The sequence below is a fragment of the Bombina bombina genome, chromosome 2, assembly GCF_027579735.1.
Source record: "Bombina bombina isolate aBomBom1 chromosome 2, aBomBom1.pri, whole genome shotgun sequence".
Classification (NCBI taxonomy): domain Eukaryota; kingdom Metazoa; phylum Chordata; class Amphibia; order Anura; family Bombinatoridae; genus Bombina; species Bombina bombina.
This window is the reverse complement of record NC_069500.1, coordinates 649,134,129-649,156,517: the sequence shown is the minus strand read 5'-3', so window position 1 is coordinate 649,156,517 and position 22,389 is coordinate 649,134,129.

The following is a 22,389-nucleotide window of genomic DNA, read 5'->3' as shown; positions in this document are numbered from 1 at the left end:
AAAAAATGTTAGCCATGAAATTGCTCATTTCTTTTAAAAAATACAAGATGACAAATATTCATCAAATAGCAATTAAATCTGTGCTGCCGGTACGTTCACAAAACCCACTTATTGGCCATTCTACAAAGCAGGTTCAATTAAGTGACCTGTCAATAAACAGCATTTAACACATTTTCATTATCCAAGCTCAAATGAGGATGTAAAGCTTATAAAACTGGATGCTATGCTTAAAAAGAGGGTACATTTCTTGTTTCCCCTACAATCCAGCAATTATTCTTATTACTACTACCACTAATGCTAATACTAATAATAATAATAATAACAACACATAAGTATATTAAGAGAAAAAATAATATTCTCATAATGAATAATATGCAGCTACTTATGGGCACCTATACTCTTAGGCTACACAGTTAGGGTTTAAAAGTATAAAAGGATCTTGAGAATCATTTAGAGACTGAAAACCTGTTTTATGGTAACATTGTCACATTGTAAAGAATGAGTTAATAACATCAGTTTCCTCCTGGCCCCTATTTAGGGAACTGATGTTATTAAAAGAAATACGTCTCCACAGCTAATGCTAAAAAAATATCCAGTTTGAAATAAGCTTAAAGGGACATCAAACTGCTGTACAGAACTACAAAATAATGACTTTCTTTTCACCATGTTGCAAATCAGTTATCCTATTCTAACACCGCTTTATACTGGGCCCCACCATTTTAGGTATTTCCACACACTGTAACAGAAGTCTGAAACATCACTGATCTGTAAATGCACACTGGTTCTGTCACAAGGTGTGAGAATACCTAAACTGCAAGAATAAAAAGGTAGGGCTTGACCATCTGACAACATTAAGGGGTTAACATAGGAGAATGGCATTTAAAGGGAGCTACAGGAACAGGAGCCATAGCAAAGCAAGTAGTATCCATTCTATTGTAGTTGTGCCCATAAGAGCGATATTCCTTTAAGAGTTATTCACTGTCAGAAAAGGATTTTTTTTTTCAAATGCAATGGCTGATATTTATGCATGATGACTAAACCTGGCCCAAAAGGCTACAAATTATGACATGAAATACCCACAAAATCCCTGAAAAACTTTAAGAAATGCAACATTAATTGTTGTAACATATGTAGTGATGAATTGTGCTCCTAAAAAGTGTGAAAATGTAACAAAAGTATTAAGTTTATATGAAGAATATTTTAGATATAGACATGTTTGTTTTGTGTCACAGAATCTGCTTTCATTTTTTGAGAAAAAAACGGGAAAAAAGTGTTTGTGCTCCATGAGAAAGTTGTACAATTGTAATAACCCCTGCTGTCTCATTGTTAAACATACAGTTCTCTGCTCTGGAGCGGCATGTTGATTAGGGATTGTATTATGCTTTACAAGACCAATTTGAACCTTTCTGAATAGCATTTTGATAAATTACAGCTACATGTATTATGAAAATTGCATTGGGCTATTTTTCTCTCATCATTACTAGGGTTGTGGGTATTTGAATGGGACTTCCTGCCAGGTGTTGATGCATATTTCCTCTATTGTTTGTGCAGTTATCTTCTTTATGGAATATCAAGGTGCCAGTTCTGTTATGTATATGAGCCAATTTCACTGATACAACATTTTTTCTCATTATTCATAACAAACATCTAGACTTATATTTTGTGCAATATTTTAATACACAGTGGTATATATTACAAGTGGCGCACTAACGTTAGTGTGGGCATGATATTGCAGTATCGAGACCTCACTAACTTGTGCGTGTATTACAAGTTTTAGGTAAACACACACTGTCATGCACTCAACGGGTTAACAAGAGTGAAGACATTGCATAAAAGGTTAGAGCTAAAAATAAATTTGCACCAAACAGTAAAAACACAGTAAAACACATATAACATATTAAAACTGAATACAAATGATTTTTATGTTTTCAGATATTTGAGTGGAAAGGACTCCAAAGTGTGTGTGTTTTATTGCGTTTTTACTGTAACTATTTTACATTCCAGTTTTCTTCACATGGGAGAAAATGTTCTTTGTATTTTTAAATATTCATTTATATATATCTGTATATACCTATACCTATATATATATATATATATATATATATATATATATATATATATATATACATACATATGCATAAATATGTAGTTTACAAAAAATGAATCATAAATATATATATATATACTCCAAAGTATACTCTGCACCGGCCATTGTTACCTTACAGGGAGTGCTAAGGTTGTGTAATATATATATATATATATATATATATGTTTAAAAATAAAAAATACTTTCTTCTACGTGAAGATCATTGGAATGTAAAATATAAATAACTCACGTCGGGTAGATGGCATTTGATCTAACGTAGTGTCAGGTTAGCACTTGTTAGTTGTTTTTTTTTTAATAAAGCGTGCTTCATTAAATTCTATGGGGAGGAGAAGTTAGCAAAGTCCTAAAGTTAGCGTGCATTGGGTTTCGCTCATGCACTAACTTTTGACTTTCAACTTGTAATATGTGTGCTAACCAGCCTGCATTAAAAGCTTACTTTGAGTGTAGTTGGAGTAAAAAATTCCAATAGTGCGCCACTTGGAAGCCGGTATCATATTCTGTATTCTTTATATTATGAGAAAATAATTTAATTAACTTTAACATTGTAATATAAGTTTACCATTTATTTTCAACGGGCACTAAGCCACATGCGTTAAAAAATTTACTTCTGGCTGTGTTTGCACTTGTGCACAATAGTGTGCCACATGTAATCTGCCCACTGTATTTCAATGTAAACAGTGCACTGTAAAATATGTTTTTAGTCTTATAACAACATTCAGATTCAGAAGATTGATGACTATGTATGTGAATTAATAGCTGTTTAACATTTTATAGACGTAACCTAATAAATAATTTGAAAACCTTTTTAGTATTACAAATACTCATATGGAGGGCTTGTTACTAATACTAATGGCAAGCTCAGTAATAGGCCATATTACAGTATGCTCACACATGCTACAGATAATGGGCCCCATTTATTTAGCTGCAGATGGATCAAATTCCCATATTAGGAACCTGTCTGTCTGCATTTATTATTTCACAAGCAAATGATTGTGGAGCCCCACCCTGTGGTTTTACACAACCAATCAAAAGAGCTAGTCTGGAGGGACTTAAAGGAATATGTTACCCAAATGCTGAATCATGTGAAAGTGATGCGGCATATCTGTAAAAAGCTGACTAGAAAAATCACATTCATATTTCTAAGTAAAAAAGAAGATATTTTGTGTCAAAATTTCCTCAGTAGTCACATCCTATTGCATAGGCTCTTTAAATATCCAATTGGGATGCTTATTTCAGGACTTGCAAGAAAGCAAGATCACAGCAAAGCAAAGTGTGAACTCAGCTCTGATGATGTTTATTGGCTGTTGTTTTTTTCTATGATAGATGAATGATAACTGAAGAATAGCTGTTCGCAGAACACTTACTCTGGTGAGCTGAAGAAATGCTGAGGTGAAATGTATTACTTTTTTGCATAGAGATGTGCATGCAATATTTTCTAGTAAGCTTTTTAGATATGCTGCTTCACTTTCAAGTGACTTAACATATGGATAACATGACCCTTTAACTCAGCCACCTCAGAGGTAGCAGAGATGGTAGTTAGTAGACATTGCATTCATTTTGTTACAAATGCATAATTTAATTTAAAGAAAACAAATATATACTAACAAAATTCATTAATATATATTTGTTTCCTTTAAATTAGTTTTAAAATGCAAAATACTTACATATGGCGAGCTGGGGAGAATCACTGGGCTCTGTGGAGAATTGTCGGGATTAGCAGGGTTACCCTAGTGCGCTAAAGGTAATTATTAAAATACAGGTGACACCTGCAGCAAAAGAATATTTACATTTACATTTAACGAAAACAAATGTAAATGTTACTGAATATTCAGTATTCGTTTTGTTTTAAACTAAATGAATACCGAAAAGTACAGCAAACTAATATTATGAAAAATTAATTTTTCAGAATATTTGTTACAAATGATTTGTCTGAAACAAAGTATTCGCTGCTGCACAAGTATAGTAGTTAACCCCTTGACCCTATCTGAAGTATATATACATAAGAAGGGGGGTGGAGGAGAGCGCCAGCTCAGGCTGAGGAAGGGGACTGTTAAATATACAATAGATACAATAGATATGTAGAAGTACTAAAAACCTAGAATTTTAATCCACAATATGTTAAAATATAAATGATGTCATCACAAAACAATAAATAAAAAACAATGAATAAAAAACTAATCATGGATCCATGTTACAATATGAAAAATACAATAAAAACACATAAAAACAAAGGATGAGTGGTACAAGAGTGGCCTGCAGTGCCGCCCCTATGCGATGATTAGGTGGTAGTAAGCTCAAAGTGCACAGTGAGTGTTCCTGGTGTTACACAGTGAGTGTTCCTAATAGTACTATTAGTTCTTGTATATCCAAATTAGTGAAAAAATGTTGAAAAAAGTTGAGATAATCCAAAATAATAATGGAAAAACAGTGTCCTATCCTGTGTCCTAAAAATAGTGAAGGTGACAAAAAAGGTATGTGGTGATACAAAAATTCCAATAAAATTCCAAAAATGGTGAACTGTTCCAAAAACTTAAAACTTTAAAAACTCAAAAACCTTTAGAAAACATATTTGATTGTGGAGTGTCTATCAATCCAAGAAGTGATACAAAAGTGGTTGATTGTAAAAAATACACAAAATATTATACGATAAAAAACCTGAAAAAAAGAACAAACAATACTATAACATATACAAATTTTAAAGTGCATATATCAGTATTTAGCTTACTCAAATCAGTCGACGCGTTTCGGCCTTCTACTCCTGGCCTTTATCAAGACTGGTGTTATGAGCAAGCTTTCAGAATTTATAATAAATGTGGTTGATGTTTGGGCGCCAAAAACGTATAGGCCACGCCCTTTCCTGTTGAAATATATTATGGGTATGGGCAAAAGTTTCACTGACCATGTGTCATCAAAAAATATGTAACTCACATCTATCAAAATATTCTATCTGTATTCCCTGAGACTTTTAATAAGACCTTCTTTTCAAGACTGTAATTTGTTAATGAACTTTCTAATTTATATGCTTCCTGTTATGTTTCATTTGTTCACTTCCGATTTTAGTCTCTTTTTTCTTTTTTTGTTACTGTTGTCAGTTGAATTCCTTACTTCTATGTTGGTGATGAGGCAATCATACCTATGTGAATCCTATTCTTATTTGTCTACAGATAATTCGCTACCTTTGTTTACTTTATTGCATTTCCGGTTTCGCTATTTCAGCTTCCGGTTTCGCCTTTTCTACTTCCGGTTTCGGAGCTTTCAATAAGGGGTATTTACTAGGTGCTTATGTTTACCTCTTTGACTTCCGGTATCGCTACTTCTAGCGCTTCCGGTTCCATGATTCCCTAATTATTATTGCACTAAATACGGTGTTAAATCCACAATATAAAGATATAAAGATAAAAACAAAAACTATCTACATTAATATACTTGTAAACATTTCAGGCAGTGTAAGCTACCACTTGGAGTTTAGTTTCCAATTTTCGAGCTATATGTATATATACAAAATGACAATAAAAGTGACATTAAAAATAGTAATATTCAAGATGATAAAGAAGTGTTGCCAATAATAAAGGACATTTTCATAAGAACCACACTGATCAAATAGACGATGTTAGTCTTAGTGTCTATATATCGAATAGTTAAAAATATACTATGTGGGTAAAATTCATTTTAAGATCACAATATAAACAAACCATATGAAATGCTCAATATAAATAGTTTAAAAACACAGTGTGATAAAGTACAATGTGAAAAAACAGTGTGAAAAGATAATCATATACACAATGTTAAAAACCTGAGGAAACCGATGACATCACCTTGCTCTAATAGGATAGGAAGACTATAGGGAGATATCAATAAATATAATTAGGTTAAAATTCAATGTTGAATCTTCTACTACTAACTTCAGACTGGGAAATAGGATCTCTTGTGGAGATGTGTATGGAGTACCAAAGTCTCCATGTGCTGTATGGTTATCTCATCAGATTAGATGTCATTAGTATGTGCAAGAACTGATACAATGAGAGCTACATATGGAGATGCTATAATGGTGTACTCTGAGAGTGTTCCTCATCTAAAATAGATATCAGTGTAATTTCTTACACTCGTATTAAGCCTCATCATTAAGGTGGATGCCTAATGATCAAATTGAGATATGGAAAAGATTGTAACTTATGTATCACTATTAGCTGCTAAATGTGCCTTATTTCGTGAGATTAAATAGATGGGAGGGATCTTCTTTATTATTTAAACCCTTAGGGTAAAGGCAGTTTAGGGAAAAAATCCATTTCGATTCTTGTAGAAGTAATTTATGTTCATGGTTCCCTCCTCTCCAATTTTTTCTCACAATCTCTATTCCACAGAATTTCATATCTCTGATGTTTCCTCCATGTTTTATGGTAAAGTGCTTGTATAGTGCCGTTTCTATACTCTTTTTCTCTATACATAGTATGTGCTCTCTCATTCTATCTTTCAATTGTCTGGAAGTTTGTCCTATGTACTGTAATTTACATGGACATTCAATGAGGTATATAACATTACGGTCAGCACATCTTATCAAATTGTTAATCATAAATGTTTCTTTAGTGTGTGCAGATGAGAATGAAGTTGTTTTCCAGCCATTCTTGCACGCCTTGCAGTTCGGGCATGGAAAAAAGCCTTTTATTCTCTTGTTACATTGATCCACCACAGCACCTTTTATCTGTTTAGGAACACTCGGAGCCAGTCTGTTCTTTAGATTACTTGTCTTTCTGTAGACGAATTTTGGATGTGGCATTAATTTCTCTCCCAAGATATCATCGTCCTTTAAAAGTGACCAGTGCTTTCTAAAGATTTTCTCTAAAATATGTTTATTCTCACAGTATTCTGTGATAAAAGGAACATTAATGATGTCGTCCAGTAATGTTGTCTTCTCCTTAGTTTTGTATTTTAAGAGGGTTTTTCTGTCAATAGCTTTGACTTCTTCAATTTTTACTTCTAATAATGTTTCTTTATATCCTCTCTCTATAAATCTTTGTTTTAGCACCTGTGTTTGTTCTTCCCACTTTACTGGATCCGAACAATTCTTTTTTATTCTCAATAGTTGCCCCTTGGGAATATTTTCCTTCCAGGTTTTCTGATGGCAGCTTTCATTATGAATGTAATTGTTAGAATCGACCTCCTTAAAGAAGGTCAAAGTATCAAATTTTCCATTTCTTGTTTCTATTTTAAGGTCCAGAAAATGTATAGATTGTTTGTTACATTCATAAGTGAATCTCAGGTTCTTTGTGTTCTTGTTCATGACTTCGATGGTATAGTGTAAATCTTCTACAGAACCTTTCCAAATGAGGAAAATATCATCAATGTATCTTACATAGAGGACCAGGTCCGCGCTAGCTGGGCAGGACTCCCAAAAAAATTTCTCCCACTGCCCCATGTAAAGATTAGCATAGCTAGGCACGAACCTGGTCCCCATTGCTGTCCCACACTGTTGATGGTAAAACTTCTTATCACAAATTACACTGATATCTATGATAGATGAGGAACACTCTCAGAGTACACCATTATAGCATCTCCATATGTAGCTCTCATTGTATCAGTTCTTGCACATACTAATGACATCTAATCTGATGAGATAACCATACAGCACATGGAGACTTTGGTACTCCATACACATCTCCACAAGAGATCCTATTTCCCAGTCTGAAGTTAGTAGTAGAAGATTCAACATTGAATTTTAACCTAATTATATTTATTGATATCTCCCTATAGTCTTCCTATCCTATTAGAGCAAGGTGATGTCATCGGTTTCCTCAGGTTTTTAACATTGTGTATATGATTATCTTTTCACACTGTTTTTTCACATTGTACTTTATCACACTGTGTTTTTAAACTATTTATATTGAGCATTTCATATGGTTTGTTTATATTGTGATCTTAAAATGAATTTTACCCACATAGTATATTTTTAACTATTCGATATATAGACACTAAGACTAACATCGTCTATTTGATCAGTGTGGTTCTTATGAAAATGTCCTTTATTATTGGCAACACTTCTTTATCATCTTGAATATTACTATTTTTAATGTCACTTTTATTGTCATTTTGTATATATACATATAGCTCGAAAATTGGAAACTACACTCCAAGTGGTAGCTTACACTGCCTGAAATGTTTACAAGTATACTAATGTAGATAGTTTTTGTTTTTATCTTTATATCTTTATATTGTGGATTTAACACCGTATTTAGTGCAATAATAATTAGGGAATCATGGAACCGGAAGTGCTAGAAGTAGCGATACCGGAAGTCAAAGAGGTAAACATAAGCACCTAGTAAATACCCCTTATTGAAAGCTCTGAAACCGGAAGTAGAAAAAGCGAAACCGGAAGCTGAAATAGCGAAACCGGAAATGCAATAAAGTAAACAAAGGTAGCAAATTATCTGTAGACAAATAAGAATAGGATTCACATAGGTATGATTGCCTCATCACCAACATAGAAGTAAGGAATTCAACTGACAACAGTAACAAAAAAAGAAAAAAGAGACTAAAATTGGAAGTGAACAAATGAAACATAACAGGAAGCATATAAATTAGAAAGTTCATTAACAAATTACAGTCTTGAAAAGAAGGTCTTATTAAAAGTCTCAGGGAATACAGATAGAATATTTGATAGATGTGAGTTACATATTTTTTGATGACACATGGTCAGTGAAACTTTTGCCCATACCCATAATACATTTCAACAGGAAAGGGCGTGGCCTATACGTTTTTGGTGCCCAAACATCAACCACATTTATTATAAATTCTGAAAGCTTGCTCATAACACCAGTCTTGATAAAGGCCAGGAGTAGAAGGCCGAAACGCGTCGACTGATTTGAGTAAGCTAAATACTGATATATGCACTTTAAAATTTGTATATGTTATAGTATTGTTTGTTCTTTTTTTCAGGTTTTTTATCGTATAATATTTTGTGTATTTTTTACAATCAACCACTTTTGTATCACTTCTTGGATTGATAGACACTCCACAATCAAATATGTTTTCTAAAGGTTTTTGAGTTTTTAAAGTTTTAAGTTTTTGGAACAGTTCACCATTTTTGGAATTTTATTGGAATTTTTGTATCACCACATACCTTTTTTGTCACCTTCACTATTTTTAGGACACAGGATAGGACACTGTTTTTCCATTATTATTTTGGATTATCTCAACTTTTTTCAAAATTTTTTCACTAATTTGGATATACAAGAACTAATAGTACTATTAGGAATACTCACTGTGTAACACCAGGAACACTCACTGTGCACTTTGAGCTTACTACCACCTAATCATCGCATAGGGGCGGCACTGCAGGCCACTCTTGTACCACTCATCCTTTGTTTTTATGTGTTTTTATTGTATTTTTCATATTGTAACATGGATCCATGATTAGTTTTTTATTTATTGTTTTTTATTTATTGTTTTGTGAGGACATCATTTATATTTTAACATATTGTGGATTAAAATTCTAGGGCCTAGATTTGGAGTTCGGCGGTAAAAGGTCTGTTAACGCTCCGCGGGCTTTTTTCTGGCCGCACCATAAAATTAACTCTGGTATCGAGAGTTCAAACAAATGCTGCGTTAGGCTCCAAAAAAGGAGCGTAGAGCATTTTTACCGCAAATGCAACTCTCGATACCAGAGTTGCTTACGGACGCGGCCGGCCTCAAAAACGTGCTCGTGCACGATTCTCCCATAGGAAACAATGGGGCTGTTTGAGCTGAAAAAAAACCTAACACCTGCAAAAAAGCAGCATTCAGCTCCTAACGCAGCCCCATTGTTTCCTATGGGGAAACACTTCCTACGTCTGCACCTAACACTCTAACATGTACCCCGAGTCTAAACACCCCTAACCTTACACTTATTAACCCCTAATCTGCCGCCCCCCGCTATCGCTGACCCCTGCATATTTTTTTTAACCCCTAATCTGCCGCTCCGTAAACCGCCGCAACCTACGTTATCCCTATGTACCCCTAATCTGCTGCCCTAACATCGCCGACCCCTATATTATATTTATTAACCCCTAATCTGCCCCCCTCAACGTCGCCGACACCTGCCTACACTTATTAACCCCTAATCTGCCGAGCGGACCTGAGCGCTACTATAATAAAGTTATTAACCCCTAATCCGCCTCACTAACCCTATCATAAATAGTATTAACCCCTAATCTGCCCTCCCTAACATCGCCGACACCTACCTTCAATTATTAACCCCTAATCTTCCGATCGGAGCTCACCGCTATTCTAATAAATGGATTAACCCCTAAAGCTAAGTCTAACCCTAACACTAACACCCCCCTAAGTTAAATATAATTTTTATCTAACGAAATAAATTAACTCTTATTAAATAACTTATTCCTATTTAAAGCTAAATACTTACCTGTAAAATAAATCCTAATATAGCTACAATATAAATTATAATTATATTATAGCTATTTTAGGATTAATATTTATTTTACAGGCAACTTTGTAATTATTTTAACCAGGTACAATAGCTATTAAATAGTTAAGAACTATTTAATAGTTACCTAGTTAAAATAATAACAAAATTACCTGTAAAATAAATCCTAACCTAAGATATAATTAAACCTAACACTACCCTATCAATAAATTAATTAAATAAACTACCTACAATTACCTACAATTAACCTAACACTACACTATCAATAAATTAATTAAACACAATTCCTACAAATAAATACATTTAAATAAACTAGCTAAAGTACAAAAAATAAAAAAGAACTAAGTTACAGAAAATAAAAAAATATTTACAAACATAAGAAAAATATTACAACAATTTTAAACTAATTACACCTACTCTAAGCCCCCTAATAAAATAACAAAGCCCCCCAAAATTAAAAATTCCCTACCCTATTCTAAATTAAAAAAGTTACAAGCTCTTTTACCTTACCAGCCCTGAACAGGGCCCTTTGCGGGGCATGCCCCAAGAATTTCAGCTCTTTTGCCTGTAAAAAAAAACATACAATACCCCCCCCCCCAACATTACAACCCACCACCCACATACCCCTAATCTAACCCAAACCCCCCTTAAATAAACCTAACACTAATCCCCTGAAGATCTTCCTACCTTGTCTTCACCATCCAGGTATCACCGATCCGTCCTGGCTCCAAGATCTTCATCCAACCCAAGCGGGGGTTGGCGATCCATATTCCGGTGCTGAAGAGGTCCAGAAGAGGCTCCAAAGTCTTCCTCCTATCCGGCAAGAAGAGGACATCCGGACCGGCAAACATCTTCTCCAAGCGGCATCTTCGATCTTCTTCCATCCGGAGCGAAGCGGCAGGATCCTGAAGACCTCCAGCGCGGAACATCCATCCGGACCGACGACTGAACGACGAATGACTGTTCCTTTAAGGGACGTCATCCAAGATGGCGTCCCTCGAATTCCGATTGGCTGATAGGATTCTATCAGCCAATCGGAATTAAGGTAGGAATTTTCTGATTGGCTGATGGAATCAGCCAATCAGAATCAAGTTCAATCCGATTGGCTGATCCAATCAGCCAATCAGATTGAGCTCGCATTCTATTGGCTGTTCCGATCAGCCAATAGAATGCGAGCTCAATCTGATTGGCTGATTGGATCGGCCAATCGGATTGAACTAGATTCTGATTGGCTGATTCCATCAGCCAATCAGAAAATTCCTACCTTAATTCCGATTGGCTGATAGAATCCTATCAGCCAATCGGAATTCGAGGGACGCCATCTTGGATGACGTCCCTTAAAGGAACAGTCATTCGTCGTTCAGTCGTCGGTCCGGATGGATGTTCCGCGCTGGAGGTCTTCAGGATCCTGCCGCTTCGCTCCGGATGGAAGAAGATCGAAGATGCCGCTTGGAGAAGATGTTTGCCGGTCCGGATGTCCTCTTCTTGCCGGATAGGAGGAAGACTTTGGAGCCTCTTCTGGACCTCTTCAGCACCGGATTATGGATCGCCAACCCCCGCTTGGGTTGGATGAAGATCTTGGAGCCAGGACGGATCGGTGATACCTGGATGGTGAAGACAAGGTAGGAAGATCTTCAGGGGATTAGTGTTAGGTTTATTTAAGGGGGGTTTGGGTTAGATTAGGGGTATGTGGGTGGTGGGTTGTAATGTTGGGGGGGGGGTATTGTATGGTTTTTTTTACAGGCAAAAGAGCTGAACTTCTTGGGGCATGCCCCGCAAAGGGCCCTGTTCAGGGCTGGTAAGGTAAAAGAGCTTGTAACTTTTTTAAATTTAGAATAGGGTAGGGAATTTTTTATTTTGGGGGTCTTTGTTATTTTATTAGGGGGCTTAGAGTAGGTGTAATTAGTTTAAAATTGTTGTAATATTTTTCTTATGTTTGTAAATATTTTTTTATTTTCTGTAACTTAGTTCTTTTTTATTTTTTGTACTTTAGCTAGTTTATTTAATTGTATTTATTTGTAGGAATTGTGTTTAATTAATTTATTGATAGTGTAGTGTTAGGTTAATTGTAGGTAATTGTAGGTAGTTTATTTAATTATTTTATTGATAGGGTAGTGTTAGGTTTAATTATAACTTAGGTTAGGATTTATTTTACAGGTAAATTTGTTATTATTTTAACTAGGTAACTATTAAATAGTTCTTAACTATTTAATAGCTATTGTACCTGGTTAAAATAATTACAAAGTTGCCTGTAAAATAAATATTAATCCTAAAATAGCTATAATATAATTATAATTTATATTGTAGCTATATTAGGGTTTATTTTACAGGTAAGTATTTAGCTTTAAATAGGAATCATTTATTTAATAAGAGTTAATTAATTTCGTTAGATGTAAATTATATTTAACTTAGGGGGGTGTTAGTGTTAGGGTTAGACTTAGCTTTAGGGGTTAATCCATTTATTAGAATAGCGGTGAGCTCCGATCGGAAGATTAGGGGTTAATAATTGAAGGTAGGTGTCGGCGATGTTAGGGAGGGCAGATTAGGGGTTAATACTATTTATGATAGGGTTAGTGAGGCGGATTAGGGGTTAATAACTTTATTATAGTAGCGCTCAGGTCCGCTCGGCAGATTAGGAGTTAATAAGTGTAGGCAGGTGTCGGCGACGTTGTGGGGGGCAGATTAGGGGTTAATAAATATAATATAGGGGTCGGCGGTGTTAGGGGTAGCAGATTAGGGGTACATAGGGATAATGTAGGTGGCGGCGCTTTGCGGTCGGAAGATTAGGGGTTAATTATTTTAAGTAGCTGGCGGCGATGTTGTGGGGGGCAGGTTAGGGGTTAATAAATATAATACAGGGGTCGGCGGGGTTAGGGGCAGCAGATTAGGGGTACATAAATATAACGTAGGTGGCGGTCGGCAGATTAGGGGTTAAAAATTTTAATCGAGTGTCGGCGATGTGGGGGGGCCTCGGTTTAGGGGTACATAGGTAGTTTATGGGTGTTAGTGTACTTTAGGGTACAGTAGTTAAGAGCTTTATGAACCGGCGTTAGCCAGAAAGCTCTTAACTCCTGCTATTTTCAGGCGGCTGGAATCTTGTCGTTAGAGCTCTAACGCTCACTTCAGAAACGACTCTAAATACCAGCGTTAGAAAGATCCCATTGAAAAGATAGGCTACGCAAAGGGCGTAGGGGGATCTGCGGTATGGAAAAGTCGCGGCTGAAAAGTGAGCGTTAGACCCTTTAATCACTGACTCCAAATACCAGCGGGCGGCCAAAACCAGCGTTAGGAGCCTTTAACGCTGGTTTTGACGGCTACCGCCGAACTCCAAATCTAGGCCTAGGTTTTTAGTACTTCTACATATCTATTGTATCTATTGTATATTTAACAGTCCCCTTCCTCAGCCTGAGCTGGCGCTCTCCTCCACCCCCCTTCTTATGTATCTTGTTTGCTGGGTCCACTAGGGTACCCGCTGAGGAGAGCTAGAGGATCATCCCCTGTCCCCTTCCCTCCCTGTTTTTTGCGCAGGTTATACACCTTTTCTAATCTGAAGTATATATACATAATGCAGTACATAGCCCATAGTACAGCATGCTGTATATATACGTCCTGCTTTCAGGATGCTCCATCAGTCTCAGTTGTCAAGTGACAACCAAGATTTGCTCTTCCTGGGCTGCAGGCATCTGCCTTCATATGGAAACATATGAGTACAGATTGCCTGGTCGTTGCAGACAGTGACACAGACTAATTTCCGTTTGTGCCGGTGGGAGGTTCGGGAGGGATGGTGGGAGGCGGGTGGGCTGCACAGTAGTAGAGGGGAAATGGAGTGGGAGTGAGGTGTGGGATCCAACACTACAGAAAATACTGTTGATGGGAGAGGGAGGGAAAAATGGGTAATCATGGTGGGGGGGACCCTACAGTAGTGATCTCCGGGAGGGGGTGGTGGGGAGACTGCAACACTACAGAAAAAAGTAAAATATAATAAATAAACGAAAAATAAATCAATATAAATCTATAAAATGGGTACTGGTAGGTAGCTGCCAGTACCAAAGATGGCAGATACCTTTAGGAGGGGAAGGAGTACAGATTTTTTTGGCATCAGAGGGTGAGGGGTGATCCTACACTGCAGAATATTAATAAATACATACAATTTATTTACAAAAAAACCCCTAAAACTTAATACTGACAGACTGTCTGCTAGTACCTAAGATCGTGGCCAGAAGTGGGAGTGTGTGGGAGGGAGAGAGCTGTTTGGGTGGGATCAGGGAGGTGGGAAGTGTAAAGTAGGAGGGTAATCCCTGCTTAAAAAAAAATCCCCTGCTAGCTAACTAATTAACCCCATTCACTACTGGAAATCTCAGAAAAGTGGTGAACATTTTCAATTAGAGGCCTTCTAATTACCCAAAACTAATTGCAGAGCCATGCAAGTCTGCTATTTCTGAACAAAAGAGACACCAGAGAACCTTTAACAACCATTTGTTTTATGACTGCAGTAGGTGTGTGTAATTAATTTCAGGGAGAAACCCAAAGTTAACAATTTGTTTATATGATTGCATTTGACAGTGAAAAGGTGGCATGAAATATACCAAAATGGTCCTAGATCAACACCTTGGGTTGTCTACTTAAAAGAAATATATAATTTTGATAAGTAAATACAAAAACAAGGCTCCATTTCTATTTAAATGGAGAATTAGCAAAAATGCTAACAAAATCTTCAGTATTTTGGGCAGATGTTTCTCCGAAATTCCCGGTAGTGAAGGGTTAAGCTACATTCACAACTTTAAGGGCCATTACATTGATAAAATGACAAGTTCTATTTTTTTAGAGAATGCCATTTTATTACTAGTGACACTGCAACACTATGAGTTTAACCTCTGCAAATTGGTTAAGCACATAGTAAAAGTACCACCAAACAGGATTTGCAGATCATTGTGAGTCTTGAGTGGAAACTGACGCTGACCCAATCAGTAGCACAAGTTGCACAGCTGGGCAAATGGAGCCCATTTGCCTTCAAATAAAATTAGATAACAATTGCATTTTACAAATGACATAATTAGTTACTTTTAATTAATTTCATTTATCTGTGTATAAAATTCAAATAAACAAAATATATTCTAGATACACACTGTTTGCAGAAGTGGTATACATACTTTTTTGGGCAACTATGTTTTAAATTATTTCGGTGCATTTTAGATAAGGCAACATTTCCATTTTATGCGTCAAGATTTTATTTTTTTATTTTTTAATTATTTGTTACAAACAGGGTCCTATACTAAGCACATTAATATATGGCATTGCTCAGACCATAAAGCTTTGGAATAGTTAAAGCACCAGCAGGTGGACAACTGTATCCGTAATGTCTTTAAACAAATCACAGGCTGTACCTTGCTTATTTGTCTCACATAATGTGCCAGGTTGTGCAATTACAGGTTGTAGTAATGGAAAACAGGTTGCAGTTATAATTAAGGTAGATCACTTGTAAATGGCTCTGGGGTGCTGATCTTATGCACATTATTGGCCATTTACAAGGTTTCTTGCAGTTTTACAGAGTGTTAAAACTGTTTTTCTACAGAATGAGTTGACATAATCAAATTCTTTATATTTAATCTGACAGAGCCTGTAAAGATATCATTTTATTTGGTTATAAATGATACATTTGGGAATAGTTCCTCTGCAAAATGAATTAATGGAAATAAAAGACGTAGTTGTAAGCTAATTTCATCACTTTTCAGCTGAGTCACCTGTAGGAAATAAGTTAATATGATTATATTCTTTTGATTAGTATCTCATCTGATCAGATCACTGTCAATTTATCAGTTATAATCAGTTTTAAAGAATAAAACAGGATGAGTACTGAAGTATTTTGTAATATATTTAAATGTCTGTATTAATTATGAATATAAAGAATTTCTTACTCTCTTAAATAAAGTGTTAACTGTACATTGTTAATATGTGTCTCTGCCATAAATAACTTCTCTCTTTTTTATTGTAAAAGTATAAAAGTAGCATTTTGTCATACTATTACTGGGTAACATGGTCTGTTGCACAAATATTAGAATTTGTTTAATGTAGCTCTTGCTATACTCTGTAATCATCCCCCACAAAAGAATAAAAACATATGCAAAATGCAGGAAACTTTGTGTCAGCCAATCAGGAAAAGAAGTTTCATGACCCTGCAAATAGCAGTGTATATTTTGTTTGGTAGCTGTAAGGCTTGTGGCTTCAGAGAAGGAATTTACCTATGTGTATAACCTATTTAATGCACAGTAAAGTCACTAATGCAAAAGTTACACGCTCTCACAAATTGATATGTAGAATGTCCCTTTAAATAATTTTCTTTTTCTAAGCCACCTACATTTATAGACATAACGTATAACATATGACTTTGTTGAAGTGACACATTTAACATTAACTGAGATTGTTCCAACTTGCTAAGGTTATCCAGTAATGAATATGATTTTTCAATGGGGATATTTTTAATGGTTATTGCTATGCTCACTTTATGTTTTTCACCTCAGCACCTCCACCACCTAAACCCTGCAATGACTACCTATAAGAATTAACCAACCCACATACAGAATCATTCCACTTCAAGACTAACTTAATAATTTACCTTCCCCTCACAGAACCCTTTTGCTTCCGGATCTTTTCCAGATCAGCCCCGAAAAAAGTTAACCCCTGCCACCCAGGCAGTAGCTCTCAGTCCATGACCACTGGTATATTATGAATGTACCACTGTTTATTACTTTGTTTAAATGTTTTTTAAATGTTTTGTATTTGTTTTTGTATACTGTTGCCATGATGGCAGAGAAGCTATTGTGCATATATAGGGATACCAATGTGAGTGTGTAGTGGTGTCGGGAAACAAGGGGAAGATATTGGAAAACCATGCAAATATGTTATAGGGTAACTACCGATACCTTGATTGTGGTCTACGTAAGCAATCATTTCTAGATAGGGGCTTGTCTCATTCAACCGATTGTGTTCCATTCTAGATACAGCTGGGAGGTGGGCCCTTTATGCATTATACGCATGCGTGCTGCACTGATCCACTACGGGATCTGTGAATCCCCCTGACTGCACTGGTCAAATATTAGTATCCTGCTTGCGGTACCTTGTTGGGTAAAGATATCTTAAGTGACCCATCCTTACATATCTTTGGTACACTATGAACTCTACACTCCACCCTGAACGACCGTCATGAAGCATACCCGTCTGTCATGGGGGCTTGCCCTCTTTAACCTATAGGCACACACATACACACTCTCTATCCAAGTGAATAGGGGGGCGGGTTTACCAGCGCTATACGCATGCGCATTTCATTTGCCCCATATACTATCGGGGAATCTCCTTTTGATCACTATGTAGCTCTTTAGTGATAGTTATTGTGAAACATGCACCCATCGTTTTAATTGAGGGGTACTCTAGACTCTGTACGATCCACCCTGGGGCCCTTTTGAGAGTCACATTGAGGTAATCTACTAATCTGTTGCCTAGAGGCGGATAAGGAGTTGTTTTTATGGCGCGTGTTTACTGTGCCCTTTTTGCATTAGTGGCAGGGCTTATCTGGAAAAGATCCTTGCTTCCTTTACCTGCTCCAAGGAGTATGCAAAAAAATTCTTCTTATTGAAACAGGTAAGTAAACATCATCTGTTTTACAAAATTGATGCAGAATTAAAACTTACATATTGATGGAATTCTGGTGTTTGCATTTCCTGTATAGTTTTAATCATCTTAAAAGCCTAATGGGTGCTGTCTCCAAAGAAATGTATGAATAATTTCTACAAAACACTTTTTTTCATGCCTGGATTACTCTTTCCACCATACATCAACTTGCCAAAAACATATATCTTCCTAGTACTTTAATGAGCTCCTTAAAAGTGACCATTATTGAAGCATCTGTGTGGTACAAGCAGGTTTATTCTAGACAAAGCCCCAATATGAAGGGTATGTTGGATTTCAGCAATGACAACCATTATGCCCTTTCTCTTTCTTCTCATTCATGCTTGAAAATTATTTTCTATCCAATACATTCGTACCCATTTCATTTTACCAATGGTGGCTGCTGAAATAGATCCAGGATGTTATTGGCTGCTTGAGTTTGCTTGTGCAATGAAATTAGAGGTTTCTAAAGAATTCACATGATATTTTGTAGGGTTTGATGTAGTTATTGATGTTGGTGAACACCTGTCTATGACTGCTTTGTTTCAGCATAAAATGTACTTTTTTAGATGTTTACAAACTTCCCATGTATTTATACAGAATGAGAAATGCAATCATTTTACTAAACTTAGTTCCAAAAAAAGTCATTTGTGCATATAATTATATATTATCAGGCAAGATTTAAAATCACTACTGTAGAATGTGAATGAATAACATTTTTTTTGTTTTACCACTAAATTTAGGAATATAAAAATCTCTTTTTTTGTCATTGAAAGTTCTTACACCTTTACTTAATGGATATCAGGTGGTGACGGTGAGGGCAACCGATGTAGTGTATCTTATTTAAATGTGAGACGGTCTTGATATGTTCCCAAAATTGTTTTAGTAATTTTAAGAACATCTGATGTGGTTTAAAGGCTACTTTAACCCTTTGTTACCCTTGAGATCGGCACGTCATGGAGGAGCAAAGGGCCAGTTTGGATCCTACAAAGGTGCTGATTGCTGTGTATGCACGGTGCACTTTCTTGCCACCGTTGTGTGTAAGAATTGAGAATCTCTATGCTAAAAAGTGATTCATTATAGTTTAATGTGTAATAACATAATATATTGAGTTTGTACAGTCCAATCATGCTATACTGACAAAAGCAATATGGAACACAAAACCTGCAAGAGAAAAAAAATATTCCCCCACAAAAGCCACTGGAGGTTTAAAATGCAAAATAGGAAAGTGCAGAGTCATGAACAACAAAAGTGTCCATGATATTGTCGTATAAGTAGAAAAAATAATAACATAACAGAGAGAAGAAAACACATTCAGATTAAAAATGGAAACAATTCCATTGGAGTTTGTTGTTGTCTTGTATATAAAAAGGTGAACCAGACACTGAGGATGTGCACATTATATCTGAGAATAAAAACAAAACATCATTCTAATTCCAAACTATTGGGTATATTAGTTAAAGGGGCAGTAAAGTCAAAATCAAACTTTCATGATTCAGATAGAGCATGTGATTTTGTTAATTTATGTAAAGTGAAAAGTTGTTCATGCTCTATCTAATCAGTTTCATTTTGAATTTACTGTCCCTTTTAATTTCAAGCCGAAATGTTGCAGCTTCATGCATGGTTCAAAATGATTATTTCTTTATATAGTACATGTAAATACCATCATTTGATGCAGTATTAAACTTTGATATTGTAATAAAAAAATCTTCATATCATCAGCAATTTGCACAAGTTTAGGCAACCCCTAGCACATAGTTTGAAAAGCATTTTGAGCAATTTCATGCCCATAGAAATGGAAAATATGAAAAACATCATTTATTTAAGAAAATATGTAATCTTTCTAGTCTATTAAAATATCCATTTCCTCTCATTTCAAATTTTAAGTCAACGTACTTTCCACATGTGAATGAGTTTCGATCATTCTTTAAATTAGGTCTCTTGCATTGGAAAGGCAAATTGACAGTCAGTAATCAATGTTAATTTCGTGCCTCCAACAGAGAAAGGGGTTAATGAAGCGGAAGGTCCCCTTATTTTTAGATAGAAAGTCATTTCTCCATCAACTTGCAGTCTAATTTCTGTCCTCCTTCAATGGGTATTGTGCAACATCTGCTCAATAAGATGAGTTCTTCTGAAGAACAGATAGATAAGCAGACCTGCAGCGCAAAAGGATTGATTTTGATTGATTCATGCTCACAACTTTTTTAGAACTGATAATAGCTTATTATTCATACCTAAAATATATACTGTTCCCCAGTGTGAAACCAAACTATGAGCATTCACTTGCTGTTTTGCTCCTTTGATATTTAAAGTAACGGTGGATTTGTATAAGGGCTCTTCCATTTGTAGCCAGATAAGGTGATTTCCCTCTGTACTTATATATGTATGGCACAGGGGTGAAACTACCATTGGTGCAGCGGGTGCAGTTGCACCAGGAGCCAAGTTCTTGAGGGGCCCATATCAGCCTGACTATACATGCACATGTGTACAGTCATAAAGCAGGGGAGCCTTTAATTAGTGCAGGTTGTCTATCCCCAAAATTATTATACAGAGCAGCATATACATATTGCTCTTGCTTACTAATGGGTACTTTTAGGGGGCCCCAAGAAACATTTGCACCAGGGCCCTCTGTTAACTAGGTCCGCAACTGAATTGCATGAGCAATATGTTTTTTTAAAATGGAGATTCAGCTAAGACTCATTCATCTATAGCAGCAAATGTCAAATTAATTGCAGAAAAGTGTAAAAGGAAACAGGCTGAACAGCATTTTAAAATAACAAGAACATGTTTTTCTATCTAAGAGTAGTCTAAACATTACAATTAATGGGTGGCATTGGAATTTACTTTTTACTTAGAAGACCATTAAATGCATTTTCAAAATGCCATTATTTAGAAAAATAAAAATAAATAGAAACTTCAGCGCATACAGTTTTATTTTTTGTTTTTAGAAGATTAGTTGAAAATGGCTTGAAATTTCCACTAGTCTTGGATAACTAAGAAATTGCAGCGGACGAGAAAAATTTTTGTTTTTTTTATCTTGTTCCCCTTAACAACAGTGAAATACACTGCACGTTGCCTGTCTCAAGTGTCTTATAGGACTTTAAAGGGACATAAATCCCAAAATGTTTATTTTGTGACTCAGATGGAACATACAGTTTTAAACAACTCTCCACTTTACTTCTGTTCGCAAATTTTCTTTGTTCTCTTGGTATCCTTTGTTGAAAAGCAGCAATGTAAGCTCAGCAGTGTGCACGTGTCTGAAACACTATACGACAGTAGTTCTGCAATAATTATATACATTTGCAAGAGCACTAGATGGCTGCACTTTTTCCTGTGATGTAGTGTTCTAGACATTTGCACAATATCTACCTAGGTATCTCTTCAACAAAGAATAACATGAGAATGAAACTTGATAATTTGATAATAGAAGTAAATTGGAAACTTTCTTTTAAAATTGTCCTGTCTGAATAACAAAAGACAATTTTTGGGTTTCATGTCTCCTTACAGTGCAGGTCTTGACAACAATGGTGAGGCTATTTCTGCTATTTTCTGTTATTTCATATGCATCACTGCCTCCAGATATCGCTGTTTGACCCACCCTGTGAAAGACCAATACGTGCAACATATTGGTTGCCTGTCATTAAGGGGTTAACATTGAGTGGACTTTTAACTTTTAACCCCTGACATGAAATATAGTGATATTATATTCATTGGTCCAACACATTGATGACAAGAAGGAGCTGAGAGGGCCACGTTTTTCCCATCCCTGGGCATGGGTTGGCATCTTTTTTCTAAATAACTAAATAATATATTGACTATACTGTATTAGTACACAGTGCAACCCCCCCCCCCCCCCACAAAACTAGTTGCACTTATAGCTTGCTTTGTTGTGCATAGAATGGTGCAATTAAGGCAGCGCGATCGAAAAGGATGAGAGCAAAGCATGAGGACACAATGACATCAGAATGAATTTTACCATTAAGGCCTAGGGGCATATTTATCAAGCTCCGTAAAGACCGCTGCTCCATAACTTGTCCGCTTGTTCTGAGGCCGCGTACCGTCATTAACCCGATCACCCCCGGCTAGTGGTTAGTAAATTGCTTTTGTGTAAAAGTCATACCACAAGTATATCATGAGAATCTATGCACTTGCATTTCAGGTTTTAAGTAAAGTTTTTTTAGCTCAAGTGATACTGTGGGCTAGA